The 9017-nt window shown below is 33.2% G+C and overlaps 1 pseudogene; it reads right to left on the bottom strand.

Annotated features, from left to right (window-relative positions):
• Nucleotides 1–1603: 1603 nt before the first annotated feature.
• Nucleotides 1604–9017, bottom strand: part of LOC138376979 (heterogeneous nuclear ribonucleoprotein A1-like 3) — a 190450-nt pseudogene continuing 183036 nt past the window's right edge.

Here is a 9017-nt window from a genome sequence, read left to right as displayed (position 1 = left end):
ATTTTGTACTGTTTAAAAATTTAATTTTATTGCATTCTCATAGAAGCTGAGCTTTTTTTCTTAATTAAAAAAGTTAAAAATATTATAGATCTTGATATTACAATACATTAATTTTGGATGTTTTCTCAATAAATATAATTAATGCAACATATGACATTGAAGGTAGCCCAAATGTAAAATAAATATTCGTGAGTCCAAATTGATATGAATAAATGATTACATAAACTAATATATGGGAAAGAAGAGACAGATCTCCCACGTAGAATTCCATAAAATTATTTAGATACTCCATCTTTGAGGAGGTGGACTATAACTACCCACTGCTTAAGTGTGGGCTGTGCATACAAACTTCCAAAGTGTTTAGTACAGAAATGGTGGGGGAGGACTTTACACTGGAGAAAATTAGTCAACAGTGACATGATAAATTATGTTGTGGTAGGCACCCTTGATATACTGTGATTAAAATGAAAATTTCCTTCTGTATTCTTTTTTACCAAAAGGCATAACCTCAATCTAATTATAATTTTTAAAAATTAGATACAAAAAATAAAGAGGAAAATGTAATGAAAATTAAAGATCCAATAGACCAAAATCAAAAGACACAAAACTTATGTTCCCATACACACACAAAAATATCTTTTAAAAAAATCTACTTTACTATACCAACTGATGATAGCATTTTTGAACTAAGAAATCTAGTAAGCCACCAACTCTTCACCCTGGAAGTGATACAGAAATATTCAAGTTACTTAAAAGAAAACAAAAAATGACAAGACAACATCCAGACAAAGCTATCATAAAAAAGAAAAAGAAAAAGAAAAATATTTTAAATAATTTTTAAAACCACATGTGTTAGAGAATTACAAGATAATCAAATACCAGATGAATTAAATATAAGTATTTGAATACATAAAAATATTTCAAAATGTAATTTCAAAATTTAGAATCTACATGGATAAAAACATCTAGATGTAGAAAAAGGCAAAATTTAGAAAAAAATGAAAAACAATTCAAAATTCTGCCAGAAATAAAGACTAAATTACAAGTTTCCAATTGCAAAATAGATTTTATTTATAGGGCATTAGTGACACTGAGAAAAAGAAAAGATATGCTAAGAGAAGAAATATAGTATGAACAGAGAAGTAAAAAGGATCAGAAAGAAGGAGATAGTCATAAGAAATTGGCAAACCAGATCCAACACAGATTGAATTGGAGTCTATAAAAATAAAAAAGAAGAAATAAAAAAAAACCAATTTTTTTAAAAGAGACCTATTTATTCAGAATAGTATCAGCCTGTTACATTTAGCAATCAACAGCATTGGTGGAAAAAAGTAACATCTGCATTAAAGTAACCTTTTGTTGGAATGCTTTACACCTTCCACAGAACAGAAACTAAAATAATGTGTTATGCAATTAGCCACAAACACAATCGTGGTGTGTTTTGCCCATACACATGAGTATAGTGCAAAACATACCTTCTTTGTAGCAGATAGGTCCTGCCATCAATGTGTTTGGCAGGGTAAACAAGTCTGTCATAACCTGTAGATTCCCATGTCACTTCTCTGGCACTCTTCTCCTGCTAAGCTTTGTTTCCTGGCAATAATTAAAGCCTTCTTCTACTGCCATAGCTAGTACTATTACTGGAACTGCCACAGCCAGCTTAGTTTCATGGTTTGGCAAAGTATTGGCCTCCACCACCATAGGAGCCAGAGTTTCTTTCTCTGAGGTTTTTTCCCCTTCATGCACCCAAAATTTGGAGATTGATTCTTGTAATTGCCAAAATCGTAGCTTCCACTAACACCAAAGTTGCTTCCATCATTACCAAATCCATTGCGGCCATCCTCACTGCAATCGTATCAGCCACCAGCACACCTGCCACCAAAGCCACCTTGACCACTAAAGTTTCCTCCTCCATGACCAAAGTTGTTATTCCCATCAAAAACACAGCCACAACTACCAACACAGTTTCCAGAACCACTTCTACCTGATTGGCTGGATGAAGCACTAGCCATCTCTTACTTCAACAGGGCTTTCTTTACTTCACAGTTCAGGTCATTCACAGCATGGTATTTTGGAATGACAGTCTTATCCATGGAGTCATGGTCATCAAAGGTTACAATGCAAAACTCCTCTTCTTGCCACTGCCTTGGTAAGTAATGATTTCAATCACTTCAATTCTCTGACACTACTCAAAATAATCTCTTAGGTGATGTTCTTCAATGTCTTTTTTTTTTTTTTCTTTTTAGGCTCAATGTTGCCCATGATGAGAATGTCTTTTTCAATGCCAACAACAAAGATATTTTGAACAGTTAAGTAGGCATCTAGTATTTGAGAATCTTCTTGCTTACTACTTGCTATATAAGTGGAAAATTTCCTAAGTTCTGGATTTCTTTCCTATGGTTTGACCATGTCATGAGCAAACTCCACACTTCATGTTGCCATGTAGAATTTGGCTTTTAAGAAACCAATGTAATGATGTTACTCTGTCTACTGCTATTTCTGTGAGTAGTAAATTATTTTTTTGTCTATGACCCAGGAGTCTTATGTCTTCTGTCAGCATCCTAGAAATTGTATCAGCTTATAACTTATTAGCTTATGTGGTTGTTGTGGTGGGAAATCTCTTGACTCTAGTTCTCCTCCACATTGTCAAATTTATTTAAATAGGGTAAAAATCCAACAGTATCATGCAGAAACCTATGGAGTTTGTTAAAAATATTATGATTAAAAAGGAAGAAAAATAAAAATTAAAAAATAGAATATTATTGGTAGGTTGAAAGTGTATGAGACCATGTTTGCCATAAAACAAAGGATCTAATAGCACAGTGGGAGAGAGAAACCATAGCCAGAGAAGTCAGATTCAAAGTCCAGAGGCAAATAAAGATGAGAGTAAATGAGTAGATGGTAACTTGACAGAACTATATTTGAAAATGCAGGCTAAGGCAGGTTAGGATTAGCAGGTTTAAAGTCAGTGGTGGTGGGAAGAGGGTGGTCTCAGCTCTTTTTTAGGATTATAATATTTTACATTTTCATTTGAAAATGCAGATTTCTTATATTAATATGGACATTTGAATCTAACTGAATTTTCTTCATTCACACTGAATTTTAATAAGTACGTTGATTACAACTGGAAATAATAAAGTTGTTTTCAAACATAATTATTTTAAGTATGAACATGGACAGGCTGAGAAAGAAGATTCTTTTTTTCCTTTATATTCTTTTAATGTTTCTGATTTTTCAAAGAACACCCTCAGGCAAAGTCTTGTATCTGTTACAGAGACATTAAAAAAAAATCTCAGTTCCCATTAGACATTTGCACATTTTAGAAAAGAGTCTTTTCTGTATTTCATTAGTATCATCAATTAAAAGGATGGCAAAAAAGATATAGCAATTAATGCATATTAAATACATCATATTTTACTTGATTCTATACTTAAATACAGGGAAATTATGCTAAATGTTTCTATTTTTTCTCTTGCTTCAAGTATGATATGATAAGTGAACCTGATAATTCTAATATTTTGGTTAAAAGATATTTTTTTATGGTAGCTAAGAAACCCACAGGAAATAACACTGATGAAGTTTAGACTATAATTGCCAACTCTTCAACTTTATTACTTCCCTTATTTCACATGATTCATACCTCTATACTTAATAACTTGAACAAAAAAGATCTGATAAATATATTTTGCCGTAAAATCAGATCATTAGAGAAAAGTATGTTTATCTTATTGTAAAAATTCATCTTGTGCAATATAACACCCATGGTGGCAAAAATTCTTAACCAATTGGGAATGGAAGCAAACTCTCTTTCTTATAAAGATATTTATAAGAAGAAGAGGAAGTTGAAGAGGAGGAGGAAGAAGGAGGAGGAGAAAGAGGAGGAAGAGAAATAGGCAAATGATACTTAACGGTAAAGAGATACAAGCCTTTCTTTTAAAATCAAAGGAAAGACATTATGATGACTTCTGTTTAGTACTATAATATAGGACATAGGCAATGTATTATATTAAGAAATTGAAACAAAGGGAGTAAGAATTGGAATAAAATAAAAATGTTCATTTTCTGAAGATAATATAATTGTATTAGTCTCTTTGGGCTGCTATAGCAAAATATACAGTGAGTGGCTTACAAACAACAGAAATTTATTTCTCACAGTCTGGAGGCTGGAAAGTCTAAAGTTAAAGCACCAATATGTTTGGAATCTGGTGAGGGCTGTCTTCAAGGTTCTAAACTACAGACTTCTTTCTGTGTCCTCACATAATGGAAGAAGAGAAAGATCTCTCTAAGGTCTCTTTTATAATGGCACTAATTGTACTCTCGTGATCTAATCACCTCTTAAAGGCCTCACCTTCTATTAATAATACCATGACCTTGTGGGTTAGAATTTCAACATTAGAATTTGAAGGGGACACAAATATTCATTCCATTGCATTATTTATTTAAAATAGTTGAAAGAATTTTCAAAACAAATCATCAAAATTGAAGCAAATTTTAGTGTTTCTTTTGCAAAAGATTACACTCATAAATTAATTATAAAAGTTAAAATGAAATTAAAAAGTAAAGATGCTATTCAAAAATATTAATTAAAAACATTTTAAAAAGGATATTATTAACCTTAATGGAGAAAATCTACATCAAGCTATATTGAAGACATATGAATGGAGAACTATACCATGGTAATGAAATTGAGAAGTCAGCAGAGTCTAGATGTCAATTTTTCTTAAATTGATCCTTAATTTCAATGAAAAAAAAATCGTATTAGAGGTTTCAATGAACATTGACAAGCTAATTATCAAACTTATATGGAAAAGGGCTAAATGTCCTAAATAGTCAAGAAATTTGGAGGAAATAAAATATTACAGTAATATTTTCCTTACTACCTATTAAGACTTCTGAAACATATTGATTAATAAAGTGTGGTGTTAGAACTAATATAGACAAATACACTAGGAACACAGTGTAGAACAAACATCCCAACTGCTGTGCCATGAATGGGTTATACATATTTCCAGATATTGATTCCTTTAATCATCAGGACTCTTGGAAGGAGCCCAAAGTTGCCAGAGCCATCTGGCTATAAGTACCCTTGCTGGCTTTCTTTAGGCTTCTATAAATTGGTACCAATTTCTACCTGTGCATGACATAAAAAAAAACTTTCAAAAACAATGAAATGGAAAGTTAATAAATAGACCCATAGGTATATAGAAACTTAATACATGGACTGACTATAGGTCAGTAAGGAACAGTAGTAGAACAGATTTGTGCAGAAAAGAAATAGTGCTGGAGAAATTAGTTGTTATATAAAAATATAGAATTGGACTATCACAACACATCAAGTGTAATACAATACCTCAGAATAATTGGATACTTAATAATTAAATATAAAAAAAGTAAAATTTAAAACTTTAGGAAGAAAACATGAGACTATTTTATGAAGTCAATATAAAGTAATGGTTGATGGGATTAAAGACATGCTACCCCAAAATATGTCACCTTGGCATTTTAGAAAACACCAGAAGCAGGAAGGTCTCTCTCATTTTCCCCTTACCCTTTCTTCCCTGAAGTAGGACATAAAACATAGGAAAGAATTAGCTGATCTTCTCCCTGAAGCAGGCCATAAAACCCAACCAACCTTTCTCAGAAGTAGATCATAAGACCCTTTTTCCAGAGGTACCCTCTCTATCCCTGGAAGAAAGGAATGTTCTTATCTCTAACAGCACAGGGACAAAGAGAAGCATCTGAACAAACAGACCTTGCTAAGACCCTACCTCCAGTTTATTACCATACCCTTTGTCCAATCATACTTCTCCATAACTGTCCACTCTTTATCAGACCTAAGCATAAAAATGAACAGATTCCCCTGTTTCATTGGGTCTTCATTTCCTAAGGCTCCTCTGTCACATAAAACTTATATTAAAGAAATGTATATGCTTTCCTCTTGTCAATCTGTCTTATATTATAGGTGCCTTAGCCATGAACCTTGTGTTGAGTGAGAAATCTCTTCTTTCCTATATACGATATTATTTATGTAAAACGTAAAATATATGAAAGACTATCACACATTTATATGAATACAGAAAAATGAAGTAAGAGTATAATAAAGTTTATAGGAATGTAAACACCAAATTTACCACACTGCTTACTACTAAGGTGAAAGAAATTGAAAGCAACGAGGCAGGAATAAAGAAGGGAGTTTTAATTATGTTGGCAATTTTTTATATTTTTTAAGCTGAGAGGAGGAAAAACGGATTCTTATTATTATTGCTATTTGAATTTCGTATTCTTAAATATCTTATTTAAAATATTTAAAAGAAGAATATATGCAATAATAATTAAGACTTGAGATTTTAGAAGGAATTAAACTATTTTCTTGTTTCAAGGTTGTTTTATCAAAAATGTGTGTAGGTAGAAAGGAATCTAATTTCAAGAGACATGTAGGTTCTGAGGTCATCTAAAAGGATACGTTAAAAAGTGCTTAAGTAATTGTATTAAGTGGTTATAATTATTGTTTCTGGAATTTATTTCAAATGATCAAAAGGCAATATATAGGAGCAAATTTACAACTTAGGTTTATAACTGAGTAACTGTTCTGCTCTCAGAAACTTTAATTTACTTTATATTTGCATAGTAGCATCACTGTTGCATCTCTTTCTAATGTACTTTCTGTAGCATTAAAAACCTGTGGTGTACAATTTGGCTTCCCCAGGAGGCCATGACTCTGTAGACTAAATGATATTAACAATCCTTTACTCCAAAATATATCTTAAGCTGACTATTCACTCCCGCCTCAGAGCTGTAAGATGTGACCACATTTTATTCATATCAAGAACTACTGGAAGAAATATAATTAATTTTAATAATGATTAGTTTCCTCATAGAAAATATCTGCATGTTCATTATCAAATAATTGGAAAATAAATTAAAAATATATAAAAATAGGAAAAAGGCACTAGCTTGTATGGCTTCTACTTGAAATTAGCCAATGCTAACAATTCAGTGTCCTCTCCTTTATTGGTAAATGTGCTTTTTATATGATTGTGATCTTATGGTCTTTAAAGTATATTTATCAATTCAATAATTTTTATAATTATAAAAATGACATAAATTATAGAAATCAACAAAATACAAAATGCTTCAAGGAAGGAAATGTAAGTCACCTTTCAGCAGATTCTTCTGGCGGTCTATACAGTCTCTCCCCTTCTTTATTGTGGTTCTTCTCAAGTCAGCTGGGATGTTTTCTTCAACTACTGACTTTCATATCATTAACTGGGAGAGATGTGGAAACTGCATTTATCCATCCATCAACTCATTCAATCTTTGTTGCTATAATGTTGGGGGAATTTATACCACTTTTAACAACAATTAATAGGGCTAAAAATATAATTAGTTGACCATTAATGATTGCTTTCCTGGAACTAGCCTGCCAGCATCAATCTGATTAGAGGACATTCTATTTCTTCAGCAGTCACAGGATACACAAACAAAGATGATATAAGCCACAGAAGAAGAAGAAAAAATAAAAAAGATGTGTGGGTATGTGTTGTTGACTGTACTGAAACATGTAGAGAGAAAGAGGAGGTGATAGGAGAGCACTCCATTTCCAGGGAGAACATTCACATTCTCTGACCCTTCTTCTGCTAGATAGATAACACTTTTAAACAAGAAATTCTTGTTTTTAACTGTCTTTCCATTTTTCCCTTGCTTAAGAAATAAAGCCATGGGAAGAGAGTGCAGACATTTTCTGATTGCTTTTTGGTTTTCCATTAAGCTTCTTAGCACAGATTTTATACACACACACGCACACACACACACACACACACGACAGAGTGAAATTTTTTTTGTTACTCCAGCTTTATCAAGGTAGCTCAGAGCTAAAAAGAAAAAAAATAATAATACACCACAAACTACTGATTACTGCCAAAAATTGAGTCAGTCACATTTTCTCACAGTCCATTAAGAGCTAAAGGAACCCTCCCACCTCCACTTGACATTACAAGAAGACTGGGAGAAAGCTGGAGGGGAGTCGTCAGGCTCACAGACAGAGCCATAGGAGGGTCTTGCTAAACAACAGTTTAGCTTAACTTGTTACTTTGTTTGTGGCAGAGAGGAAAATACTTCCTTTCCACCTCAAGAAAACAGAATGTTGAGGTTCTAAGAAAATGACCTGTGGAGTAAAGAGCTTAGTAGTGCTTGAAATGAGAGAGGTAAACATTTCACTCCTTACCTGGATGTCTAGTTAGGCATCTCAACCCTACATTTGCCTGTGCAGGGGAGAAAAGAATTGGAGACAGGTAGCAGGTCAAGGAGAAATAGTGGGGAAGGAGGTCTTCATACTCTGTAATGTGGTATAGAAAGGAATGCATGAATTCCCCATCAAAATTTAAATGGACATCACAAAAGCATGTACCATCTTGCTAGCATTTCCTCCAAGAATGCTGCCTGCTGGTGGCAGGACCACAGTGAGAGTATTTGTGCAGAGGGCAAAGAGATGAACACAAATTTGGAAAGAGTCGAACCACAGCTGCACCTTGTACAGCAGAGACTTTGGAAAGTAAAGAGATTCCACAGGCTCCCCAAAGAATTCACAGAGATATTCCTCTGAGAAGCATCCTTTAAAAACATGACAGAAAAGGGGTGTGGAAGATCAGAATATGGCACCTCAAAATAATGTCTCTTTGGCATAAGGATTATTTTAAGCAGAAAGCAATTAAGAAGAACCAGATGCAGGAAAGACCCTTATCTGCCTGGAAGATGGCACCAGAAGGATCTAAATTAACAAGCTTTACTAACTAGCCTTTTTCTGCCATTTGTTTATCTTCCTGCAATTTGCTGCCCCTAAAGACTCAAAGTCCTTTTTCTTTGTCTTGGTACTTCTCTAAAAATTCACTATGCTTTGTCAAAGATGCTATATAAGCTGCAATTCAAAGACAGCTCTTCAAGAATTGCTCATTCCCTGGGTGTCTCCCATGTATCTATCTATGAGATATGCATATTAATACACTTCTTTTTGTTTTGTT

This window comes from Eulemur rufifrons, chromosome 29, assembly GCF_041146395.1.
Source record: "Eulemur rufifrons isolate Redbay chromosome 29, OSU_ERuf_1, whole genome shotgun sequence".
In the NCBI taxonomy this organism is placed as follows: Eukaryota; Metazoa; Chordata; class Mammalia; order Primates; family Lemuridae; genus Eulemur; species Eulemur rufifrons.
The sequence above is the reverse complement of the archived record's forward strand: the minus strand, read 5'-3'. Positions and strand labels throughout refer to the sequence as shown.